This window comes from Salvelinus sp. IW2-2015, linkage group LG8, assembly GCF_002910315.2.
Source record: "Salvelinus sp. IW2-2015 linkage group LG8, ASM291031v2, whole genome shotgun sequence".
NCBI lineage: Eukaryota > Metazoa > Chordata > Actinopteri > Salmoniformes > Salmonidae > Salvelinus > Salvelinus sp. IW2-2015.
In genome coordinates this window covers 16,075,697-16,082,436 of record NC_036848.1, presented here as the reverse complement: position 1 = coordinate 16,082,436, position 6,740 = coordinate 16,075,697, and positions in this window count along the sequence as shown.

Below are 6,740 nucleotides of genomic sequence, written 5' to 3'. Positions count from 1 at the left end.
GGTGGCTACTTTGAAGAATCTAAAATATATTTTGACTTTTTTGGTTACTATATGATTCCATATGTGTTAGTTCATAGTTTTGATGTCTTCACTATTATTCTACAAARAAAWTGTAAAAATAAAGAAAAACCCATGAATGTGTAGGTGTGTCCAAACTTTTGACTGGTACTGTACATGTAGATAGGTGTAAAGTGACTATGCATAGATAATAAACATTGAGTAGCAGCAGCGTAAAAAAAGGGGAGGTCAATGCAAATAGTCAGGGTAGCCATTTTATTAGTTGTTCAGCAGTCTTATGGTTTGGGGGTAGAAGCTGTTAAGAAGTTTTTTGACCTAGACTTGTTGCTCTGGTACCGCTTGCTGTGCAGTAGCAGAGAGAACAGTCTATGATTAGCATGGCTGGAGTCTTTGGCAATTTCTAGGGCCATTTTCTGACAYGGCCTGKTATAGAGGTCCTTGATGGCAGGAAGCTTTGCCCCAGTGATGTACTGGGCCGTACACTCTACCCWCTGTAGCACCTTGCCGTCAGATGCMTAGCAGTTTCCATACCAGTCCGTGATGCAACCAGTCAGGATGCTCTYGATGGTGCAGCTGTAGAACTTTTTGAGGATCTGAGGGCCTGTCAGGACCCGGTTACGAACTCGGGTCTCCGGTGTGAGAAACAGTCACTTAGTAAACTGAGCCACTAATAGTCGGCAGAACCCAGAAGATGAGGCAGACACAGCAGTACTAGAGACGGTGGTTTAATAAGTAAAAAGGAAAAGATCTTCAAGCAAAAAATATAAATCCACAACGTCAAAAGTAATTCCAAGAGAAAAAATGTATATCCTCCAAGACACAAGGAAAAATCCACAAAGTGGTAAGAACAGCAGGGAAAAAACAAACCTCAAAAGAATAATCAAAAATAAACAAGAACAAAACCAGAGTACCTCAAGAAAATCCAACTAGAGAAACAAATGTTCACAGCATGGCTGGGGCTGGGTGCTAACATACAAACACAGASCAAAGAACTGAGGAACACTAAGGGTTTAAATACTTTCAAGGGAAATGAGGCACAGGTGCAAATAATAACTGGAACAAGGGAAAAAACAAAAGGGTCAAAAAAGCACAATGGGGGCATCTAGTGACCAAAACCTGAACAATCCTGGCCAAATCCTGACAAGGGCCAATGCCAAATCTTTTCMGTCTCCCGACGGGGAATAGCCATTGTCGTGCCCTCTTCACGACCATCTTGGTTTTGTTGGACCATAATAGTTTGTTGTTGATTGTTGATGTGGACAACAAGGAACTTGAAGCTCTCAACCTGCTCCACTACAGCCCAGTCGATGAAAATGGGGTGTGCTCGTCCCGCCTTGTATACACAAGTAATTATGACAAATAAACTAAATTCAGAAAGGTTATGTGTTACAGTAATGAGAAATTACAAATACATCTGTTCAATTACATTTTAAATGTATTTGTTTTCATTTATTTGTGTTATGCCTAACTCAGGCCTTTTCATTTGGTGAGCAATGTAAAAACATATTAGCAATTGATTTGTTTATTACTTTTTGGAACATTGAAACTATTATGGTAATGAGCATTTTTTAATTGGTAGTTGTGGAAATTGTGGTAAAATGCATAATATCTGATCAATAAACATAACAATGAATATGAAATAGATGCAGTGCCTTCAGAAAGTATTCACACCCCTTGATTTTTTCCACATTCTGTTGTGTTACAGACAGAATTTTGTGTCACTGGCAAACACACAATACCTCATAATGTCGAAGTAGAATTATGTTTTTAGATTTAAAAAACCCAAATGAATTAAAAATGAAAGCTGAAATGTCCTTCCAACACATCACTGAGTACCACCCTTCATATTTTCAAGTTATGGGTATGCTTGTCATTGGCAAGGACTAGGGATTTTGGGGGGGGGGGGGCAGAATAAAAAATAAAATAATAGATAAAAAGAAACAGAATAGAGCTTAGCACTGGAAAAATCCTAGAGGAAAACCTGGTTCGGTCTGCTTTCCAACAGACACTGGGAGACAAATTCATCTTTCAGCAGGACAATAACCTAAAACGCAAGGCCAAATCTACACCGGATTTGCTTACCAAGACGACATTGAATGTTCCTGAGTGGCTTGGTTACAGTTTTGACTTAAATCTGCTTGGAAATCTATGGCAAGACTTGAAAATGCCTGTCTAGTAATGATCAACAACCAACTTGACAGATTTATATATTTTTWATATTGTGCAAAGCTCTTAGATGCTTACCCAGATGTATTGACTCAGGGTTGTGAATACTTGTGTAAATAAGATATTTTTATATTTAATTTCCAATAAATTTGCAAAAAATTCTATGAACATGTTTACACTTTGTCATTATGGTGTAGTGTGTGTAGATGTGTGAGAGGGGAAAAGAATCACACCGTAACACAACAAAATGTGGAATAAGTCAATGGGTTGAATACTTTCTGAAGGCACTGTAACTACAGATCTTAATTTTAGGGATCCAAGAGGAATTATAGTGCCAGTGTTGTGATGTTTTGTCATAAAAGATCAACGTTCTCAGATTCATGATCTGCAAATWAAAAATTAAAAAGTCACTCAGGATGTTCATGTTTTAGTTTTCACAATGATGTGACGTCCCGAGAGGAACAKCTTTATTCATTAGCACCTCCGATACACCGTAAATATTCTGAATTGAAAAGAGCAATTTAAACACAATAGCTCAACACTAATTCCAGAGGATACAGACTACCAGTTCCAGCATCAATCACATTGCATGTGCATTAAGGAGGACAATAGTTATAGGCTTAGTTCATGCAGACCAGTTTGGACAAGCATTCCCTCTAGACTGGCTAGATTGGCTAGAGTGCCTTTGCCAATGGTGTGTCAATGTGATGCACTGAGTCATCCTGTGTCGTGTTGAATGACTGTTCCTTCATCAGGAACCTGCAGGCGTTTGGAACCAAACCTTCATTACCGTCTTATATTGTAATGGAAAAGTTGTCATCTTGATTATGACAGTTTATCATCTTAGCAACTTTAAATTGTCGCACATTCGTTAATGAAGCACTTTTGTTCAGTCGTCTCTGCAAGTCATCCCATCTGAAATTAAATACATAAAAAACAATGGACATGGTGATTGACTTTCGAAGGAACACTACAATGCACACAACATCACTGATAAAAGGTGAGCCCATTGAAATAGTGGAGGAGTACAAATCCCTTGGGCTAGTCATTGACAACAAGCTGTCCTGGGATCAGTGTACTGACGCTATTTTTAAGCTATTTTTAAGAAAGGCCAACGGAGACTATTTCCTACGGAAACTGCACTTTTTCTTAAGGTTGATCTAACCATCATGGTTCTCTTTTATAAATCATTCATTGAGAGCATTCTGTCCTACTGCTTGATCTGCTGGTTTGGGAATATCATGGTTGCACAGAAAAATAGATTGGGCAAGATAGTCAGGACTTGCGGGAAAATAGCAAGAACTATCATCTCTACCTGGGCAGAGCCGTCCAGAAGGTGAATGAAATAGCGGTTGTCTCTTCCCATCCGCTCCACCCCGAATTCCAGCTCCTCCCCTCTGGCCGCWGGTACAGACTACCTAAGGTTAAAAAAAATAGGGCTAAGTACTCTTTTATTCCAAATGCAATTCTGCAACTTAACAAAATGTTGGACTAATTGCACTCAGCACGAGCATTACGAAACGGCACCTGTTTGCTCGTAAATATCCGTTGCTATTTATTTCACAGGGTTACAACGCTGGGTCATGTTGATAAGGCCGTTTTTTTGCACCCACCATGCGTCATGTCCGCAATGGTCATGTGAGGTGAAATGTGTGTATTMTGGGATGTGAACACTCAGTGTGTTTGACCTGACGAAGATCCGTTTCGGGTCAAAAACGCTGTCAAAGCGGTGAATTGGGAGCTTCAACAGCGTGCGGCTCTTCTTGTTCTGTACTAGTATCCTTTATTAGCCCGGCATTTATGTTTTTAAGGACGTGCGTAGGACCACAAACGTTTCCATAAGGCAGGTTAACACGTCCTGTCAACGCACTTGCAAGTGCTCTGCAACTGAATGGACTTGTTCAACTCGACAGCGTGGCGACASGTACAACAACTCTGATACATGATTTTGTATGCAGCCCAGGTTTGAACCCAAACAGTGCATGCTAGGGTTCTAATACATCCTCAGCAGCTCTCCTTCACTCATCTCAACGGAGTACGTGGGCTAATTTCATGATCTGATGAGCAGACAAAAGCACACAGGCAGACTCTTATTGTCCAAGACAGAGTAAAAGAATGCACATTTAGGATCAAGAGGCCCCCAAAAAAGTGGTGGGAGTAGTGGGAGCCAAGTCGAAGAGGGTTTTCGAGCTCACAACTCAAAGCGGTCTGCCTGGGACGAGTAATGMATCTCTAGTCCCTATGTCTAATGGATTGACTAAGTACCGCAGTACGTCATTCCTTGAGTCATGTGRGGACACCACTTTTTCTTGTTTATTTTTTAGGCTTTGGTGGATGTAAAGTTACTTTGAATATGTCTCTGGTTCTTATTTTGTTACGTTAATTCAGGGACGTCTCCTCTCCATACAATGGTCTCATTGTGTAAATGTTGTTTCAGATGTTTCAAATATGAATGCACTTTTTACAGTAGCAATGGCATGTGCAGTCAGCACTGGCCAGTTTTATTTGAGTTCTGCAGAGCAGTGTCTCAWAAAATGGTGGGTCACTGCCTACTCCTAAGAGTTTGCGGTTCAATATAAGCCTGAGATCAGACAGATTTATTCTGTTCTGCAACATTCGTCTGGTTTTAGGTTAGTTCATGATTAGGCTAAGGCTAGAAAAGCCTCTCMAACTCCTGTCCTGGAGAGCTACTGGGTGTGTGCAGGCTTTTGTTCCACACCTGTAACACTGCTCTCCAGGATTAAGGTTGGAGGACCCTGGGCTAGAAACACTGTTTTATTCATCTGGAGGGTCTTTGTTGGTTCATCATGGCACAAAGAACTTTGGGGAGTCACCACTGCTGTAGAGCATAATGAATTCTGACTATGTTGTTGTCTGTGTTCTCCCTTTAGCCACATGAGAGGGCATCCATGATGAGGAGCTAACACCACGGCGTGCCTGCAGGAAGAGATGTGTGTGTGGTTGTGGTGTGTGTGTGTGTGTGTGTGTGTCGTTGTTGGTGTGTTGTGTGTTGTGTGTGTGATGTGTGTGTGTGTGTGTGTTAACGGTGTGGTGCAACTGCTCAATTTAAGCAAATATGCCATGTATGTATTTATTTAAATTCAGAAATGATTGTTTGTTTTCCCCTCGGCGCTCTCCTCGCACTTCGACTCGTGGATTGTTTGTGAGAAGTGCTGCTGCCCCTAGTGTGGTCTCTCTTGTTCTGCACACTGAGGAACACTGAAGCTGGTAAGGGGAGTGCGTTTGAGTGTCAGCAGACTACTCACGCTCGAGTACTAGCAGTGGGTGGCCTTCTGGTGAATGAACGAATCTGCAGTGGGACCGGGTTGTTCTCCTCCAGGTACTTCACTAGACAGCTTCTGCAGACTGGAAGACACAGAGGAAGAAGAGGAGAAGAGAGAGAAAAAGAGAAAGAAAGAGAAAGAGACAGAGAGAGAGAGAGAGAAGAGAACATGTCAATCACATGATAAGCAACACGTGGATCTTGTTCTATATCTTTTGATGTTGTAAAAAGTGTGGCTCTTTTTTGAGAGACCAGCCTCGCCAGCTATGGCAATGGTAACCGATAGTGTCCGGTGGACTGATGGGAGTCTCTTGTTGTCAATCTACTGAGTGGGGGTGTGAGCAAAAGTCATTTCCCACCTGAGGATTGCCGATGTGAAGTCTACTCCACTCTAATTGTACATTGGGTCAACTTAGGACTTTCACGTATGAGTAACACATGGCGCCTCGGTAATAGGGCGATTACTGATATTCGCGATTACTTGTCGCTGCGTGATTTAAACTTCGCCTTCTTGTGCTCTAGTACAACTAGGCTACTTTGTGGTGGAGGGTTGCTTGATCGTTGTGATAATTGAACTTTAAGAGCACAAACAAAAACTTATTCCTAAGTTGGCTGTATGAAGGCCACAGATGCATCACGAAGCCTCATCAAAGATATCAGGCTGATCGTGTTAATATGTGAAATGATGTTGTGGAGTGAGTACTGCTTTTGTGTCATCAGCAGGTACTGGACAGGTGTGTATAGCAGCTCCGTGACAGAGTGGATGGATCTATCAGGTAGCCCGATCGCACAGGGGACCAAGTGATGTGGGCGTTGATGTCCACAGCTTGATCTTCCTGGTTGCATCTCGGGGGGTTCCTGGGGAGAAGAGGACAAAACAATCGAAAGTCCTTCTGTTTGTGCATTTTGCACACTAAGGGTAACCTCTATATTCACTTTGAACAAAAAATACAGGAATAAAGACACATGTCAACTTGTACACACCTTATTGCCGTTTCAAAGATTATAGCAGAGTAACCTTTCCTTAAATCGTTAACAATTAGTTGGAGGAGGGGATAATGGTATATGATGGATTGGGGATACTAAGATAAATATTATATGAATAAAACGAGGTGACTAAGAGTAGAGAGAGAGAAGAGAGAAGAAGGAGAGAGAGAGAGAAGAGAAGAGAGGAAGAGAGAGAGATATTAGAAGAGAAAGGGAAGAGAGAGAGACAGGGAGAGAGAAGAAGAGAGAGGAGAGAGAGAGAGAGAGAGAGAGAGAGAGAGAGAGA